The sequence below is a fragment of the Tachypleus tridentatus genome, unplaced genomic scaffold, assembly GCF_004210375.1.
Source record: "Tachypleus tridentatus isolate NWPU-2018 unplaced genomic scaffold, ASM421037v1 Hic_cluster_2, whole genome shotgun sequence".
NCBI classification, from domain to species: domain Eukaryota; kingdom Metazoa; phylum Arthropoda; class Merostomata; order Xiphosura; family Limulidae; genus Tachypleus; species Tachypleus tridentatus.
Genome location: NW_027467782.1, coordinates 35,297,991 through 35,314,561, shown reverse-complemented (window position 1 = coordinate 35,314,561; position 16,571 = coordinate 35,297,991). Strand labels below are relative to the sequence as shown.

At 31.2% G+C, this 16,571-nt stretch overlaps 1 protein-coding gene and 1 long non-coding RNA gene across 7 annotated transcripts in view; one reads left to right on the top strand and one right to left on the bottom strand.

Moving 5' to 3' along the window:
• LOC143242170 (uncharacterized) overlaps positions 1-16,571 on the bottom strand; it is a 125,256-nt gene that overhangs the window by 98,966 nt on the left and 9,719 nt on the right. The gene's annotated exons all lie outside the window — the stretch shown is intronic.
• LOC143242174 (uncharacterized) lies at positions 5,661-11,688 on the top strand. 2 transcript variants are annotated; one of them, XR_013022513.1, is made up of 3 exons: positions 6,796-7,427; positions 10,104-10,190; positions 10,327-11,688. It is a non-coding gene; the product is annotated as an uncharacterized LOC143242174 (long non-coding RNA). The 2 variants fall into 2 exon arrangements; XR_013022512.1 differs by having other exon boundaries at positions 5,661-7,427; positions 10,104-11,688.

The window sequence follows — 16,571 nt, the reverse complement described above, 5'->3', positions numbered from 1 at the left end:
AGACAAAGCCTGGAAGGAAGTGTCTTTGAGGACCATGAACTCAACCTGGAAGAAATTGCAACCAGATTCAGTCGCAGATAGAGATTTTGAAGACTTTGAGTCTGAGCCTATTGTCGAGGATATTGTCTCACTAGGCAAGTGTATGGGCTTGAATGTGAGTGGTGATGATGTGTAGGAGTTGGTGGAAAACCACAACACTGAGCTCACCATGGAAGAACTCCAAGACCTTCAGAAGGAGCAGCAACAGAAGGCAACACTGAGGAAGTGTCTTCAGATGAGGAGGAGGGAAGGGAGGGTGTTCCTAGTTCATTAATCAAGGAAAGTGTGGAAAATAGGGAGAGTTGCAAAGTTTTGTGGAAAAATTTCACCCTGACAAAGCTGTTGCAAACTGCAACATAAACCTTTTCAATGACAATGCCATGTCTTACTTCTGAAACATTTTAAAATGCAGGCAGAAACAAATCTTATTAGACAAGTTTTCAGTGAGAAATAGGTCCAGTGAGTCTCAATCGTGTTGTAGTGGTGCAAAGAGAGAGAAAAGAGAAAAAAACCCCAGAAGGAAAGTCACCTGACGTTTTTATGGAAGGTGACTCCCCTTCCAATAATCTTATAACCTTTCATAAGATCACTTCTTACTCTTCTTTACTCAGCATTTCCCTGCATGCAACCTAAAATCTTGTTTTCCTTATGATTAACTAACATATATTGTCTAGAAGACCTTAGGAACACTAACAATTATGCCTCAATCTTACTTACTTGATTTTTTACAATGTCTTAAATGCAATATGAGGTCCAGAAATTTATTAACTTCACCTTATTTTAGTTCTTTTATCCTCTGTTCTCTTACACTCCTAGGTATGTTTTAGTATTGTATATAGAATCCAGGTTAACTGGGTAACAACTAAAATATTCCTGGTTGACCAAGTATGATAATGACTGAAAATGTCTGATGACCATTGCTGTCAGTGAACAAAGGTCATGGAGTGACATTATTCACTGGACTAAGAATGTAAGTTGAAATTCTTGATATGAGTATGCTCTCTTTGTACACACTCCCATTAAATGATCAAGAAAAAAGATGTTTAACATTACAGATATTAATTTTGAGGTAAAGAGGACTGGAAGGTTAAACACGAACCATCTAGTGGAAGAAGACTATTGTATTGTTTGAAATGGTAAGTGAGTTTACCAGTGATGAATATTAGTAGTCTGTTCTCTTTATTATACTTTTAAAATTAAACAATAAGTTATTCTCTTGTAAACACTCTTAAATGAATATTAGTAGTCTGTTCTCTTTATTATACTTTTTAAACAATAAGTTATTCTCTTGTAAACACTCTTAAACTCCTATATTTTGTTTGTTTTAATTGATTTTTTTTACCTAGTGTTTTCCTAGCATCATTACAATATGTTACTGATTTGCATGTTTGTTTGTTGTTTCTCTTTATCATTTAGTACTGAAACTTATGTTAGTGAACTTTTTATTTGTCTTTCCTACAAGAAAACATCTCTTAAATAGCAATTTCTATAACTTTTTTAAGAAATAAAAATTCATCCAATGTTTTTAGGTAAAAATAAAATATCTTCTATTTCTAAACTATTTGGTTCAGAGACATCTCAAGAAATATTTCTAAAAACAGAGGGTTAAAGTCAGAAGCAATGAATTTGCCATTACAGGCAAGTGCTTACAATCAGATTCGATCATTTATAATATGTAAGACTCATTTAAGTCATATTGTAGATTTGCAGCTATATATACTACATAATAGTAAATGTTGGTCTGTTCTTTTACATTCTTAACCCTGCATTAGAATTTCACCCTGTATAAAACAGCTGCTCAAATAGGTACAGTAATCTGAAATTACACAAAGTCCATTATTTCAATGGCATTTACTGTATATGTATACTAAGAACAATACATCTCTTTGGTAACCTGCTGCTGATATTACCAGCAAGTGGCAACAAGTTAATCCCAATCACATTATGTCAGGGCTTACAGAATGTTATCAAGACTGCATAGATTTCTTTGAAGACCTGACTGACAATTGCCATATTTTATATCCAAGAAGCTGCTGTGGTAGTGACATTTTCCATTATTAAGCTACAAGGTAGGTATCTGAGGTTTTAAATAAAGCTGCTGATAAACCTAGCAATTTTTATTAGAACTCATAATCAAGTGTTCTTCATAAACCCAATATAGGAGAACTAAAATTAATTTAGTACATCACTTCTTAGCTTGCAGCCTGAGCAAATATAATTATTGTCAGAAAACAACAAAATTATAAACCCTGTCATTTTGAAAATCCTTCAAAGGTAATGAGCACATTGTTTTTTTGTAACTTACAAGAGGGTAAAAATTGTAGATAATGGAAAAGTAATTAAAAGTTTTAATAACATTATAAAATCTAAAAAATTATCAAATGTTTATACCCTAGTATTTTAGTAGTATTAAAAAGGATAAACAAATTCTTGCTTTTATGACCTTGATGTTATGCACATAAAACACTTTTACAGGGGCATAAAAACTGTCAGTGTTGAGTTCCTTTAGATTTTTTTATGAGTAAAAATTTCTGAAGACAGTGATTGTATAGACTTATGAAAAGTTAACAAATGTTTGAAAACGTCTTGATATTACTATTTTTGACTACAATTTTCATGATAACAAAACACTGCATTTACATCTCAAAAGGTCCAAAATCAAATTCTATGACTACATGATGCACTAAACTCATACCTCACTGAATAACAAAATATACAACATGATTACTCCCGTTATGTTTTACCAGATAAGGAAGATCATCAACATCTAAAGGCTATAATTACCTTTCTTCAGGAAATGAAATTCACAACATAATCACCAAATCAATGTAGTTAAACCCCACTATGTAATAAAGCATGTATCAAAACTACTCAAAAAACATAACTGATTATAACCAGAAAAAAAAATACATACCAGCACTGTTTGTACACTAAGTCCTGTCTAATCAGATAAAACATTGTACAGTGGCCAGCTGTGGTTTTGTGCAGAGAAAACCCATACAATGGCTCCCTGTGGAGAGCATATGTCAGCTTCCACTTGATAAATCTACTACTGCTGCTACATAGCACATGAACACATTAGCAAATTTTTTATATGTATGGAATTTTTCCATTGTCTTGTGACTCCTAAAAATAACCCTCAAAGCTGATAATGAAAACATAAGGATATGAGCTACCTCAGATATAATTTTTTTTTCACCTTTAAGAGATTGTAGATTGACCAAATGTTATTATTTTACCTGAATAATAAATATAAAAAGGTTCAGTCATAAAAGTGACATATTCTGATAAAATATAATAACTTTTAAATAGTTGTGTGAAACAAAATGAAGAAAAATTGCAAATACACTTTGAGAATGTAACGTAACAAGCTAGAAACATAAAATCCCTCTGAATGCATTAATTAATATAAAAACTACATGTACTTTGGACTTCAAAGGTTTATTATATGCATTAATGATCTAATGATTTCATTCATAAATAATTTCAACCAGACAATATGGTGAATGGATGGTGGATAATATTCTGTACACATTAGACAGAATGTGTTTGTTCTGTTATAGCAAAGCAGCATCAGGCCATCTACTGTGTCCACCAAGGGGAATCAAAGCCCTGATTTTAGCAATGTAAATTCAAACACTAACCTCTTTCCTACTAGGGAACAGACAATGAACACTTGTATAACAGTTGTTATGGAGTGAATACCTTGTCTAAGTTAGCATTCACAAACTTCATATTATAAAAAACTGTTGTTATAACAAACTACTTACATCAATTGTATTCCAACCACTACTGTAGTTGTTGTATGCCAGTGAGCCTTATAAGCTATTAAATGCAATGGTAGCCCACATCAAGATCTTATATCAAGGTTAAAATAGCCTTTCTTATTTACAAATTTTAAACTTTTCTAAAAAAAAGATTCCTACTTCTTTTAGCTTGTTTCACCACAGTCAAATACATTAGACTACTGAAGGTTTTTCAATGTGTGTAAATATTCATACTTAAATAATTTTAAACCTTTACACCACCATTATTTTCCAATGGGATTCCAAACATATTTTTACATGGTGTCTTTGTTGTTAAAATTTGCAATAATTTTATCAAGATACAAATAATAGTTGATACTATGGAATAAGAACCAGAATCTCATTTGATTAAGTAAGTGGTTCAAAAGTTGTATGAAGTTCAAAGTTAGAAAATTGAAAACAGATATTTAATTTCAAAGAGAATGGCTGATATTTACCTGTAAGTATTTTGCAGTAAAAACAATATTTCATGGTTAAGAAGGCTCCAATACATACAAAGATACATTAACAAATCCACCATCATATCATATTATTTACAGTTGGCGGCCCGGGATGGCCAGGTGGGTTAAGGCATGCGACTCGTTATCTGAGGGTCTCGGAAGAGCAACGACTTAACACTACCTATTGCCAACCCTAGGTTATACTTTTACCAAACATGCTTGACCTTTCAGCCGTGGAGACGTTATAATGGTTCATTCTATCCAACTGTACGTTGGTAAAAGAGTAGTTCAAGAGTTGGCATTGGATGGTGATGACTAGCAACCTTCCCTCTAGTCTTAAATTAGGGACAACTAGCGCAGGTAGCCCTCGAGTAGCTTTGCGCGAAATTCAAAAAACAAAACAACAATTTACAGTAGGAAAATAATTAAATGTATAAAAACAATTACCTTTTAAAATTATGCAAGAGTGTACACGTTATCTTATATACTTATAGATAACTCAAATTGTAAAAATATTATGCTAAAAATATTTTTAAAATTGTTTTACAAACTGCGAAAGTTTATAAGTGTATATATACATATATGGCCCGACATGGCCAAGCGTGTTAAGGTGTTCGACTCGGAATCCGATGGTCGCGGGTTCGAATCCCGGTCACACCAAACACGCTCGCCCACCCAGCCATGGGGCTTTATAATGTTACAGTCAATCACACTATTCGTTGGTAAAGGAGTAGCAGTCTCCATATAAGGCAAACACCGAGGTGGATATTCAGGTCTCAGAGGAAATCATATAAATGTAGAACCTTCCAGGAGTACAAGAGAAGCAAAATAACAAAATAATGTACTTTTAAGTCTATCCACCTGACAAAACATATTTTGTTGTGTTACTTTTCGCGTAATGTTTTTGATACAAAGAAACGAAGACAACATGTAGTATTCAGTATTCATTTTCCTTTATTGAGTCATTTGTACTTCGTGGATTATTTCTGAATTCAAAGTTTCTCACTCCACCTTATCACCAGACAAAAGAAATATTTTCTAATACCTGTAATTACTTTGAGAGTCCCCGTCACATTAAACATGCTCGCCCTTTTAACCGTGGGAAGGTTATAATGTGACGGTCAATCCCATTATTCGTTGGTAAAATATTAGCTCAAAAGTTGGCGCTGGGTGGTGATGACTAGCTGCCTTCCCTCTAGTCTTAAACTGCTAAATTAGGAATGTCTAGCGCAGATAGCCCTCGAGCAGTTTTGCACGAAATTCAAAACAAGCAAACAAATATATACATATATAAAGTATAATCAGTACATGTGTATTTTTATCAAATCAACACTGAAATGGTGAAAATGTTTTTTATAATAAATTTGTATAAAATACGCAAATATTTGAGATTTAAGTAATAATCTTTTATTGTGAAAATTATATGTATTTTATCCAAAAACGTCACAAGCATAAGCAAAATAAGTAACTGAACAGTTTAAGAACTTTTTTCATCTTCATTAATATCAGACCCTTTGGCTTCCTATTAATGGCCAGTGATCCCAAAAGAATGTATATATATGTGTGTGTGTGAAATTGAATGCTTCGAATGAACATCCTTAATGAGTTGTGTTATATGCCACAACAGCAGTTTCTTTGGTACTACATTGTCAATCAAAGACTATAGCTTTAAGAACTAATATTTTATTCTTAATCTGCTAAATGTATTATTTCTATTGCTAATATTCTTAAGGTTACGTTTTAGGACTTAATTGACACCTAATGAAATACAATTTAGATTTTAGAAAGGTGCTCATACTGATGTCCAAGCCTCAAATGGTACAGCGGTTTGTTTGCAGGCTCACACCACTAAAACCAGGGTTTCGAAGCCCATGGTAGGCAGAGCACAGATAGCCCATTGTGCAGCTTTGTGCTTCATTCTGAACGAACAAACAAACAAACTGATATCCAACGAATTTTCACTCGGAATTTGAAAAGTTTATTACAAAACTATACTGCTTTGAAAATGTAAGTCTTTCTATTCGAAATTTTGAGTAACTTACAAGTTATTGTATCACAAAACATTATGAACTCAAATAATAAATGAGCCATTTATCCCAATCTCATACACTTTGAAGTACTTTAATTTATAGTTTGTAATTGCAATAATAAACTCACAACTACCGCTACTACCAGCTTTGATCAACATCCGACGTAGAATTTTAGCTTTACACATTTCGTGGGCATGAGCGCCAGTTTTAGTACTAATGCAATATTAAACATTACAGATTAAAATCACATTAATTACTCACCTTAGGATCTGGAGACAACTATTGTGATATCATACAAGTCCTATTTGTCACCTTTTAACCTCATAATACTGCTAGAATTACAAAATATTCCATTCTACTAACAATGACAAGAATATAAGCATACGTACGCTTTTTAATATTCTTAATATGACGAGAATTTTCTTGCAGATTCGCTTGGCACTTTTTTGGAATTGTAGAGGTCGCTCGATAACACATGTAGCTTACTTCGCAGGTCACTGACAATTTGCAAGCAAAATATTGCATTCAATACGTTGGGGTTAAAAGAATGATGCAGTAAAATGTTTATATATTTATTTATGTGAAGTGATGCCCCCAAGGAAAAACCAAACGAATCAGGAAAGAAAATTTACAAGAAGAAAAAAAGTGAAACATATTTAAATTTTATTATCGTGTACAAGGACATTGTAAATATTAACCAGTGCAATATTTGTACTTGTAAAAATGTACTGTAACTTGAATTTATCGTAGCTGCTAAGCCTAATGCTGGTCTGTGAGGGTTAATACGAAAACGAGTTAGTTAACCACATAATTAATAATTGTTCATTCTCATTACAAGTAGTGTCTGCCGAATTATGCAAGTAGATTTGGACAACATTTTAAAATGAAATTATTGGTATATAACTTATAAGTAGGGACTACATAAATTGTAAATTTACAATTTTTAGACTTTAAAGGCAATGGTGAAAAACGTGCTTTGAATTGTGGCTCTATTGTAATCAGAAAAAGGTATTTCTAGTGGTTGAGTGAGTCCTACAGGTTATTATGGTTTTATTCTTACTGTCACTTCTACACGTGAAGCAACTAGTAAAGCTTCAAGAGCACTTAACAGGGCAAGTACTTCTCTTTATAACTTAATTGTATTAATGACTCTTTAATTGTATTAATGACTCTTTAATTGTATTAATGACTTTTTTATGTGCAAGTTTTAAACTATGAAAAACTAGTTTTTATAATATTAAATAGTTTTTCATTAAAACAAATCAGACACAAGACCAAAAACAGCATGGGTAGATAATTGCACTTTGCAGTCACTTCGGATCTTTAGTTAATTGGTTGATACCTTTACCAAAACCTGATTGGCCAAAATACAGATAACTGTTGCACACTTTGTGAAAATTTGATCTACAGCTGGCCACAAAACAGATGTCAACATGCTACAACATTCAGTGATTAAGTGTGCTGATCCTGTATTGATAAAGTAACATTGATACAGGAAAAGAAGAAAGTGACTTGTAAGTTCAAAGTGACAGTGTAGATGTAATGGTTCAGACTTAGAGGTCAAAATTGCATATAAAAAACAGGTGTGAAAGAACTGCAAGGTAATTTAAAAGTATGAAGAAAGAGAAAATAAAGGACTGATTCATCTATTCCACTGGAGAGTGATGAAGACGAAATGTCTAGCAGAACTTCTGAGGATCCCATGGAGTTTGTGACACTGAATGAATGATACAGATAATCCAAAAATTGAAGTGTAAAAGCAAGACATTGTGGTATTTCAACATGGCACAGGAGCAATGCCGATTCAATTTGGTATTGAATGCACAACAACATTAAACTTTCCAAATCAAGAAGCTTTATGAAAAGCATCAAGTTTCAGTGCTCTTGAAAAGAACAGTTGATTGCTTGCATTCTGTATGGCAGGATTAAGGATTCTTTGTACTATGTTACTTCCAGGAGATCCAGATGATCTTATGAACATGACTGGAAATACAATTAAATCTGATGATACAAAACTATTCTCATATGCCAATAATGTGCAACAAGTTTTGCCAGAAAAAGTTATACTTGCACTGATATTCTAGTCAATGATGTTTAAAGAAATGAAAGATAGATTGAAGAACAAACTTTTGAAATAGCTAGATGAGAATTGTCCCACTGATGTGAAGGTCATGGATTTTGTACCTACTCTGAAAACAAAAAGCAAGAATGAGAACAAATAGTTAATAACATAACATACACATCTTCCAAGTTTACTACTGTGTACTATGGGAGTCAGAAACTTTCAATAGCATTACTAAATCTGCATATTTTTTTCATAAAACTTTGTAGGAGATTTTTGTTCAACCAGAAAACTCTAAAAGTGAGTTTTAGCTCATTCTAGAATGATTTTATTTATTAAGGATAGCCATTCAGCACAATTCCTGGGTGTCTGGCCTGTGGAAGCAGTGTTAAAAATTTTCAAACAGTCTAAAAAAAGTTGATTTATTTATATCAACCATTTGTAATTTTAATGTATTTGAACAGAAACTAAAATAAATGGTTATCTGTGTTGATGGTGGCACTATTTTTCTCTCACTTTGACTATTTGAATTAGATTTACATTGCTTAGCTTTAGGCCAGACCATAAAATAACTTGTTGTTGCAAAATTCATGGTTAAATTTCAAAATTTCTTAATCAAAATGAGAATTGATACATCAGTTAGTTTCATTCAAAGTAATCAATTAATTTTATGAAAATAATCAACTTGTGTGTCCAATTATTACCATCTTCAATATTCAGTAATCAAAAATTAATCTTTTTTAGAGGCAGTTCACGTCTTGCACAGAAAGCTGTCTTTTTATGTCTGCCTTAGAAATTTCCATGCTACTTGTGAATTTCTGCTGATTGTGTGAGTGACTAATTTCCTCATACAGGTTGTGTAGTAATGATGGATTACAGTCATGTTGACTAATTGTTTTTCAAATTACATTGTGATGCTTCTTGTTTGGTGATATTGTTTTGTCTGGTGCACATGAGATGGTGTGTAAGGTAAAGGTGAGACTGTTTCTTGTTTCTGTTTTTTTATAGTATTATTTGGCTAGTGTATGAAATATGTTTTTGAAATAACCAAATACTTTGTTGAGGTCAGAAAATGACTGATTTGGGGTATATTCAGTGGTGATGCACACCAACACACACACACACACATCCTAAATAGATCAGATGAATTTAAATTGGGTCTGGTAAATGCAAATTCTGGGTGTTATTTACCTCATTTTACTGCTTTAATATCGTGCTGAAAAGGTGTGGTCAGTTCTTATAAACTTATGAGAAGACAGTGCATTAGCATTCAAAATATTAGTCTACAAGGTATCCAAGGCTACCTTAACTTTTACCAGTGTTTGAAACTGCAGAATTTTCTGTTGACCTTTTAACATGTCTTTAACACTTTGTAATTTCATAATTATCATCAAAAAAAAAAACTGTAGAAAAGTATGAAGAAAAACAGTATGAAAGGCTGTGTAAAATAATACTTCCATATAGTTATCTTATAAGTACCACATTAATGTCAAATTCATAAAGTGTAATTTTCATCTTAACAGCTGTCACATTTTCTTTATTTTTAATGACCATTTACTACATAATATGTTTTGAATATTTTAAAACTCTAATTATCTTTGTAATGCATAATTTGTTTACTTAATCAGTGAAATAGTATGCCATGTTTATTAAAGTTATTGATACAAAGGTTCAAACAAATTGTTGGTAATATAAGAGTAATCACACTCTACTCACATTACCTTAGGTAGATCAACAAGTAGGAAGAAAAAGAAGGAAATTGAGGACCTGAACTTGACATTAAAATCTGTAATAACACAGAAAGATGAGAAAGGTAAAATACTACTCTTTATATTGTGAAATAGGTTTTTTCTGTCACCTTTCCTTGCTTGTGGAGAATGAAGTTAATGTTAGATAACACTGCACAACAAAGTTTTTGCTTCTTTAACACTGTTGGGTGTTCCTTATAGATTTTTGGCTGCTGATCATGAAAATCACATCCACATTTGCCCATTATGTACAGTTTCATTGAAATCTTCAGTTTTGCTACAATGTGAAAACAATATCAGGGCAACTGGAATTTGTCAATGCTTGCTGACTACTGTTGGACACTGGAACATGATGCACTGGACATTGAATACAAACAAAAATCAGGAGCAAAACACTTTTAATTATGTTGAACTTAATAGCGTATTAGAAACATAAACACAATTAAATAAGTTATTGCCAGTAAACAGTTAACTGTCTATTTCTCAAAGTTTCTACTGATGAAGCAAAACCAAAACTATATTTGTGCATACCCACCAGATACCTGCCACAATCAGCAAAACCTTTTCAGGAAGCAAAACATTTAAAAAAAATTGTTGTGCAGTATAATTTTTGTATGGAGTATAAAGGTTTATTATTTTAATTTTACCTAATACAAATGCTAGATTAGACAAGCTTTCCCATAAGTTATTTCTATGTAATTTGATAGAGAGTGTGAGCAAGAAATTCTGAAATTTGTATATTCCCATTGTTGTATGACTTTCAACATAACAAGTACATGATATGTATGTCAGGACAAATGGTTATACCAAAATAAAACTGAAAACAATGTTTTGACCTTCTTAGGTCATCTTCAGATTAACAAAGAAGGGGATTGCAACAGTTGTTCTGAAATACATTTTTTACTTCAAGTTGGTTTCTTGTCATCACGAAATACATGATATATTGTTAATCACTTAACCTCTCCCTACATGTTGATATGGCATGTTTTTGTAAACATATAAATAGAAAGATTTTTCTTTTTTTCCAGTATTGCTTTTGCTTGTTTTGAAGTGGTGTAAAATGAGCAGGAGAATATGTCAATGTGAGGTTTCATAGTACTAAAAAACATAGGATTTTATAGTTAACTGAAGACTTTTAAGAATTACTACATAAAATGTTATTAATACAGATTATCTTTGGATACATCAATGATCTGGCTGTCTAAGTAGGTCATAAAGGTTTTTAAGATATTATTTCTTAGAAATAGCAAATAATATAAGTTGAATCTTTCAAACTGAGTTATTCAAGAAAAAGTTAAAATACTTTCCAGAATTACTGTGGTTTTTTATACCTTATGTATTATATAGAAACTGAAATACATCATGATGTATTCTACCATATTAAATTAAGTATTGAACAAACATGCAATCAGACAAAAATAAAAATTTTTGTACACAATGTCTTTTATACTTACATATATGTGTATGTACTTATTTCCCAAATTTATATATTAACTGTTACACTTTACACACGTTTTCATTAAAAGAATGTAATAAAGATCTAAATTGTTATAAGTCAATAAAGTCTTGTGTATAAAAAATCTAAACAACTTAAAACAATGACAACAACTTATGTACATTTTTATGAAAATATATTAAAAGTATACTATCCTTCATAAACATAAAGAGAGGAAGACAAAAGTACAAAATATGAAATTCAACAAGTAAACTTGTATTGAAGTGTGGATAGACAGAGAATAAGATCTTCAGAGAAAACTTATGTTTAAACTTTACACCAACTTGAATATAAGACTGTTTAGTGCAGGTAGTGTTACTAATTAATTTACTTTGTAACTCACTGATGTTAAGACTATTGAACACTGTTTACAATCCAGTGATGTCAAGACTGTGATATATGTATAAATAACTATAACTAGATGAATGAAAAGAGAGTAAAAGTCACATGAGAGAGAACTTCTGTCACAGAAAAGTTAGACTTTGTAAAGTTAACTGTTGTGGAAGTGAATGGTTGGTAGGTTAGGGTGACATTTAAAGTTTAAAAGAGATAAGGAAAATATTATGTCTCATAAAAGGGTGTTCTAAACCAATTGAACCCACATATGTGGACTTCAACAAAAGAAAGATGATAATTGTAAGTACAAAAAACAGAATAATACTGAAAGTTAAGGATACAACCGTAGTAGCTCGTGATATCATGATACCACTGTGATTAAAAGAAATAAAAGTTTAGCTTCTCAACTGAATTCTAAAACTGTTTAATTGGCTTAAGTGGACTTTGGACAATAAAAAGAAAACTGTATAGTGTCTTAGATACAAATATTATCTCCATAGTGTAAATAATTTTGTACATACATTTAACTTGTTTCAAACATATATTATTTAAAAAAAACAAGTGGAGTGCATGTTGTTAATTTTTTGTCAATTTCACTGCCAGCAAGTCAGAGATACCTACTGTAGAAAATTTCGTGGTCCAACACACTTATAAATTTACATTACTATTAACTAAGTGTATAACATTTGGTAAGCCACAGCCATGATTACACAGTGGTAAGTTGTGGTAGAAGAAAATGCAAAGGACAATGAAAATAAATAGACCAATATGTGCACAACTATAGTAAAAGTGCAAATAGCATGGAGATTACATGATATATAATCATGTCAAATTTTGATAAAAGAATGTAAAGAGGAGAGATATCTTCATGGATAGACCAGGAAAGATAGGCCTTGTGCAACACAACAACATGGTATCCAGCTAAAGTGAAGCCCTTTCAGATACCTTATGCAATGAAATACAGTGGAGTGCCGTTAAGATGCAGTATTTGGGGAGTCAATCTTGTTAACCACGGCTTAATAGGTCCGCGGATTAAACCTTTGTGACTGAAAAGCCGAAGTCGCCAACAGCTCAGAAACTGAAGTGATGGCTATTGGGTTTGTGGCTAATATTTATACAATTCCATAAAAATATTGGATTATCGAATTAAAAATAATACTTTAATTATTGATCACTTTTTTCACGGATTTACCGCGGATTAAGTTTAATGTATGGAGAGGTGTGATTCGGTAACAATGGCAGCCTCCATAAAGCTGGCATACAGGGCGGATAAGGTAGATTAACGGTCAATTTATACTATAATATATTCTATTTATTTCCCAAATTAAAGCAAATCCTTTTTAAATATCTCCTTGAAGTTATAAAGCCAGGATTAAATTCGTAAGCCACGTTTTTGCACTTTCTTAAATTAGCGGTGAGCCGCGATAATCCTCGCTCATATTTGTCATGTCAGTGTCAACGACAAGGAGAGTGTGAGAAACTTTAAAAAGCCAGGTAGTAGATTTAATACATCAAAAATTCTGGGACAAGACTTGCTACAGCGGCTTAAGCAATTTCGCAGTTTAATGGCGCTTCACTGTACCTTACAAAGCAGGAAGCTGAGGCAATGTTGGAAGCTGGAATTGTTAAGCCTTCAAATTTAGCCTACCATTTACCAGTTTTAATCACAAAAATTAGAGATAGGTTAACTGTTTCTAAATAAATTTCCAAAAGCTGAATCTTGTGATGAAGTTCAACTCTGAACCTATGGACAACCTAGAAATTACAAGGTCAGGTTCTCTTCAAAGATCAACCTCAGTAAAGGTTATTGCCAAATCCTAATGAAGACAGGATTTACAGAGAAGACAGCATTTTTAATACTAGATGGATTTACCAATTTCAGCAGGTGCCAAGTCAACTCTGCAGAAACATTCAACTGTATGATAAGGATGATGCTGTGCAACACAACCAATATCAAGCACTATGCAGATGCCATCCTGACACTGTGAAATGGGATAACAAAATGTTTTGTTACCAACTGGAATATAGAAAGTTTAATAACTAAAATATCAGAAAGCTCACAAATAAGTCTGTTTTTAATATTTATACATTATGAGTGTCAGTATCAGTTTTTTTAAACAGATGAATGTGTTTCATGGTAACCACAAGTTTCATCACATGTTAAGTATACCATCACTGAGATGTTTTGAGAGAACAAACCAAATGCATCACCTTTTACAGTTACAAATTTATATATGATCTGTACATGTCTGACTGTCAAGTTTTTAAATGACAAAAATTTATTTTCTGTGTGTTTAATGCTTAAAAACAACATTAAATAGAAATATTTTATAACTTATGTACTTTCCATCCAAGTGGTATAGTAAACAAGTTAGAAAATCTTGATTTTCTGTATTAGAACTTACTTTTTTAGTGGGGGGTTTCTTCTTAAAAATGCTTAACAAGTTTACAATTTTTGTAAATTAGTTCTGTTTAAGGATTTAAACATCTACAGTTCGTATTTATTACCACCAGTTAAGAGTACTTATGAAAGAAGCAAAAATTATGCAAAGGACAACATTAAATAATGTTCCTCTTCCCTTCTTTGTTACTGAATCCCTAATAATCTCATTAGATAAGAATTGTGTGCCCTACTTTGTGGAAAATAATTCCTTGAACTGATCAATTACACTTAACCCATTAGTACCACACCTTTTATAACCCAAACAAGAAAAGCACGTGCTTACTCCTTAATTTTTTTCAACCACAACATTATTCTAACGTGGTATCATTTTTAATTTTTCTTTCACTCTTTTTTTTTTTTTCACTAATTTTTAAATTACCCTTAATTTCACATGACAGCTTTCATCTTTTAACAGTTGCCATTTTAGTTAAACAATTTATTTATCTTCATTATTTGAACAAAATAAACATTCTAGAACATTACTTAATAAATATTTACATCACAATATTTTGCAATTTCCTACCATATTCACTAAATAGTAAAATTGTACAAGTTGATGACAGTATTTTATTTGGTGAACATATTAAAAAATATGTTTACAAACACTGCAACTTAATAAAATCATAATGTGTTTATTAAAAAGTAAAAACAGTAATTATAAACAGAGCATCAACAAAATAACTTTATTATGCTTTAAACAATCTCAAGTTATGTAACCTCTTTGTTCATACAATATACATTTCAGTGTATAGGTATATTATTAAACCTGATGATAACAAAATATTTTCCAAACACTATACATTCATTATCATGTTAAACTTTTAATAAAATTTGTTATCAGTTCAACCCATCTTTAAACTGTATAAGCTTACTTACCTTATGTAAAGTTATCATATATTTTCTCTTTGAAGAAAATTTCTATAGCTTTAAAATATAATTTTATACACAAATACATTCAGAATTCACAACAAAAGAAACTTTACAAAGCTATAAGAAACAACCTATATTTTAACTTTATCAACACATGATAGTCTATGTGCTATATCCAAGTACATTTAAACTTTCTTAACAACTGTTCTCATAGCAAGAATAGTTTTTCTTTCTTTCTTTTATAAAGGAGCAGTTATAATTAGACTTCTACTAGTTTAATTGATAAGTGTACATCACATTCATTTTTTATTTATACCTATGCGTTACAAGGAACTAGTGATAAAATTAATTAGAAAGTCTATTATTATTAGTTCATATAGGTTGTAATGAACAATTGAAAATCTATATCTTTATTTCTACTAATGTGATCAATTGGAAAATAAAAACAAACATTTTAAACTTTAATTGAAATAAATTATTATATTTTGAAAGGAAAACCATGTCTACACCTCTATTCACATTTTAGTGTTTGCAAACATCAGTTTGTTTTCAATTCTTTTTTGTCACTTGCATTTTTACTTATTTTGGATATCAACAGTACTAAAACATTTGTGACATTATAACATTCAAACAATGAAAAACAGATTTTAAAGTAGGCATATGTTACAAGAGCTACAAGTGTCATAAATATAAGGGCTACAAATGATGTAAGAAATAATAACCATAATTTTTTTCAAAATTTTGGTTAAAATAAAGTTTTTTTATTACCATTTAGATAAAAAGGTAATTTTTTCTAACTTCATTACCAAAATGTCTGGTGCAGACAGCATAGTTGCTTTGCACCATAAAATGCCAAGCTAACCAACCAACAATGAAAATGTCTAAACACCTCCATTATGCATTATAAATTCCAAAAAATAACACTTTCTTTAAGGAAAACAAATCTCCATAAAGTCTAGAATGCATGCACACTGTTAATTTCTGGATAAAAACCAAGGCCTGATAATTTACCAGGGAAACATTAAGTTGATGTTCATATTATTGTATTCATAAGTTAATGGCTTATAACCTGACTGTTATAGATTCAAAATAAACTAATTTCAAATAAATAATAATAAAGGTAATTAATAGACCAATCAAACAGATATTGAAACCTAATATTTATTTTCAATACTATTGACTGTTTTCCTAATCAAATGAAGGGGGGGGAAATGGAGGGAGGAGTTAAGACCCCACAGATAAAAACATTAAATGATACAGGGATTACTTTTCAAAAAAGAAAAAAAAGAATAGCTAGAAGGG